The following is a 4,363-nucleotide window of genomic DNA, read 5'->3' on the forward strand; positions in this document are numbered from 1 at the left end:
GTGGTTCCGCTTGGCCGATTGACTCCAAATTGACCACAAATGTCGGCGGTGCTGGCGGGAAGAAAAAAAAGCAGTTTTTATTGGATTCCGGTGGAATTTGTATTTTTGGTGAATATTTTAAAGGAAAAAGTGGCCATTTTTCATGAAAACCTCGGGCCACTTTTTTCAATAGCTTCCAGGTCTTTGGACCGATTGACTCGAAATCGCTCCCAAATGTGCTCCTATACCGGCTGAACGAGACACAGCAGTCCCCACCGGATTCCGGTGGAATTTGTATTTTTGGCGAATATTTTAGTGAAAAGGGACAGTGTTTCAGGAGACTGGCTTAAGGCTATTTTTCATGAAAACCTCGGCCCATTTTTTCAATAGCTTCCAAGTCGTTTGACCGATTGACTCAAAATCGATCAGAAATGTCGTCCTATAATGGTTGAATGAGACACAGCAGTTTTTATTGGATTTTAGTGGAAGTTGTATTTTTCATGAATATTTCTATGAAAAGTCAATTTTTCATGAAAAATTTCAATAGTTGTAAGTATTCAGCAACAATTAGTTAAGGGAATGGATGTTCCCAATTTTTTTCAGTGCCTCTTGGATGTTCAGGAATAAAATTTGAACCCGATCCAGTGCAAAATAAGCCATTGCTTAAGTTCAGAATACCCATACAGCAAAGTGCCTTAGGTAGGACTCGAACCAGGGGCCGCTGCAGCAAGGACAAAAGCTCTGTAGGCCACATGGGACATCTGTCCTACCAATTGAGCTAATGGGCTTCTACTCTTCATGAATATTTTTTACCCAGATCACCATTTTCTATGAGAACATTTTAGACACTTATCACCATTTCCTTTGAAAATATCGGATGTTTTTTTTCAATAGCTTCCAGGTCATTTGAACCATCGATTCAAAATCAATTCCAAAATGTCTTGTTCGGTCTAATAAAATATGTAGCTATTTTAGAATTCCATATAATTTTAGTTGATTACTTCCATTAAGACAATTGTTTGTTGTTTTACAAGTTTTGTGATATTGTACGTTTAAATCTGAAAATGAGACTGTCTAATTGAATCTGCACTCATTTGAACAGAAATGTGAACTAATATAATCACTTAAATGTGTATTTACTCAAAATAGACCCAAATCTCAAAATTGATCAGTGCATGAAAAAGTAATGGTGTCACCTTATTTTTTAATTCAGTATGTTATCTATTCATCCATATATTTTCCTTTATTGAATTTTTTTTTTTAAATATTGAGGGTTGGCAGTCATTTACAATGATGTTAAAACAAGTCTGCAAATACTGTACATAAAAACAAGATACAAAATCAATCAGTTAAAATGAGTACAAACAGAGATAGTATGACTTCTGATCAAGGATTTGAATACACTAAGAGGTACCAAAGTATTAATTTTAAGGTGCTTTGTAAACAGTTCCACATAGTTGGGATATAGAAACGACTGTCTACAAAGCTCAGTACAAACTCAAGGAACCTGTAGTGAAAGCCAGTCATGGATCGAGTCCATATGGTTTTTATATAGAATGATATTTGAATGTGAGTTTATCATCTATGCTGTATCCTGGAGAACACTGCTTTTTCGTCTTTACATATATTTTTGTAATAAGCCTACTTACAATTTCCTGGAATTAATTATATAATTCAACATATTTCTTATTGTCTTGCCTTTTCAAATATAGATATTACTCAGGTCTGCCCTCTTTTCATTTCGCGATAAGCTTTACTTTAGTTATAGTTGGCAAATGTTCAATATGTCACCAGGTATGCATTACAGATGATAACCTCTGCTCTTATTTCACAGTTTAGTCATCATACTTTTGTTGCACTGATGTAGCTACTCGCATTCAAGATAATGCCTGGATCAAATCTAATCTGACCCAGATTTCTGTTGAAACCTCCTTCTCAAACATTCAAAAAAACAAACACCACAATCTATACAAACACGTCTGATTGTACTTCAAGAACAATCAGTCTTAATCAGAACTGGTATCTGTAGTCCACACCTAGAATTTTGCAGATAACAACCGATATAAATTATGGATCTGTTGCTGAGGACTTCACATTCTAACCATTTGAGTCTTTGCTGCAAAATCCTCCTGGTTGTAAGGTATAGTACAAAAATTGGTTTATTTAATCATCTTATATTGTGTATGCATCTTGGATAATTAAAAAGTAATTTATCCATGCATCTTTTGTTCAAAATTAGTGATTGTGCTGTGATTAATGCTTTTTCCCCACAAATTATTTTCTAGATTGGCCAAATTTCTGCAAGAATGGCAGCTGGTCACAAGTGTCTACTTTACAGCTATGTTTTGCTGTCTGTCGCGTAAGTACAATATGAAAGATTTGCAAGTACAATACAAGGAAATAATGTTTTTTTTATGGCATTAAAGTTTTTATAACATCACAAAATGTTGTTTTAAATCATCAGTTATTTGTGCCATGGAAAAGATCTTTTCTTCAATGACAATAACAACCTCATTCTCCCGGGGTCCTACAATGTTCCATGGATGGCGGCCATCGAGGATTTCCGCACCCTCTCTCTCATCACCATGCCTGGTACACATGACAGCATGGCTCTGTATGGAGGTCCAGAGGCTGAACGCCAGGCTTGGTCCCTGAGGGATCAGCTCAGGGCTGGCATTCGTTTCCTGGATCTCAAAGTGTTCGGACTGGGTGACACCCTCTATGTCATGCACGGGGTGCTGTATCAGCACAGCACTCTGAAGGAGGTCCTCGACACTGTGCGAGCCTTCCTGTCAGAGTTTAGGTCTGAGGCAGTGCTCATCAGAGTGCAACCAGAATCTTTTGAGAAGAGCACTGTCAATAAAATGGTGCAGAGTCTGATTGGCAACGACCAACATGTCTGGGTGTCCTCGGGAATGCCAAACATGGGTCAGATCAGGGGGAAAATTGTGTTTGTGCAGAAGAGCACATTTACACTTGGAATTCCCTTCATAGATACAGAAGGGAAAGGCAGCAGCAAGGTCAGCCACATTAAAGACAAAGACAACAAAATTATCAAACAGCTGAACCAAGCCACTGAAGCTTGTGGAGGCAGTAATGCTGTTTTGACCACCACCAGTGGCACTGGCTTGGGGACTTTCTGGGGAATGTTTCTGACTCCAAAGAGAATTGCTGAAAAGGTAAACCCATGGCTCAATCAGTACATCAGACAGTTTTACCCTAACCAGCCCAGACCATGCTTTGGTATCATTGCCATGGACTTCCCCGGTATTGAGCTCATTCATACTATTATCAATTTAAACTGGTGGTGAAGCTTCAATAATTATGTACAATGTGCTCCATTATATGTTTGAGAGGTTGAGAGTTTGAATCTGATGGATCACTACTAAATCTTTCCTGCATCTTTCTGATCACCTGTCTCTGTTCACACTGTGATATAGATGAAATATCTGGATATCCAAAATGTAATCTGAAAACTCTCCTTGTCTTTGTCAGTTGTGTCCAAACCTGTGTAATTTTGGAAGCAATGGCCATAATGTCTTCTGTACTGTAATTATGAGAAAAATAAATTAAAAGTTATACCCTCCTCATTTATGAAGCTTGTGTCGCTCAATGATTACTTTGTATGAAGTTTAATAATGCCTTAATGTGTGTTAAAATTACATACAAGCTAAAATATTAAGAGATACAAAAATAAAACCATCAATGAAAAAAACAAGTATATAAATACAAATACCAATATAAATCATCCGTGTATACATGAAAATTTGTTAAAAACAAAAGAATATTACTTATATGAATAGTAAAAAGAACCGGACCTAAGATAGAACCTTGTGGAACAATCTCTGAACTGATAGTTTAATATGGTGTTGGAATCAATCAATCAATCTTTATTGGTATGGCACCAATTCACAACAAAAGTCATCTCACTTTCCAAATTGAGCAGACCTAGACCATACTCCTTGATTCATTTATTAACAGAGGCCCAACATTTCCCCCATGAGCAAGCACTTGGCGACAGTGGTGAGAAAAAACTGCCTTGTAACAGGCAGAGATCTCAGAGCAGAACCGGACTCAGTGGTTGACGGCCATCTCCCCCAACCGGTTTGGTTGAATAAGAATAAAAATCTTTTAGCAGATCAGATCTTTTTCTTAGGTAGAAGTAGCAATACAACTATGTGAAAATCATCCATTACATTACATTAGTTTTCTTGTCAACAGCTCTTCTTGGCCTCCCCAAGCTCAGAGTGGACAAAATAACAGGAAAAATTGAACATCACCATAAACTACAAAATAAAATATGACCATGTATCAATGATTATAATGGATTGTCTGTTTTTCCTGATATTTTGTGTACACAGCAATGCAGATCATGCTACCATTT

At 37.1% G+C, this 4,363-nt stretch overlaps 1 pseudogene; it reads left to right on the forward strand.

The window, feature by feature from the left end:
* The first annotated feature begins 2,423 nt into the window (after positions 1–2,423).
* On the forward strand, positions 2,424–3,290 carry LOC141011634 (1-phosphatidylinositol phosphodiesterase-like; annotated as a pseudogene).
* Positions 3,291–4,363: the final 1,073 nt, after the last annotated feature.

This window comes from Pagrus major, chromosome 17 (genome assembly GCF_040436345.1).
Source record: "Pagrus major chromosome 17, Pma_NU_1.0".
In the NCBI taxonomy this organism is placed as follows: Eukaryota; Metazoa; Chordata; class Actinopteri; order Spariformes; family Sparidae; genus Pagrus; species Pagrus major.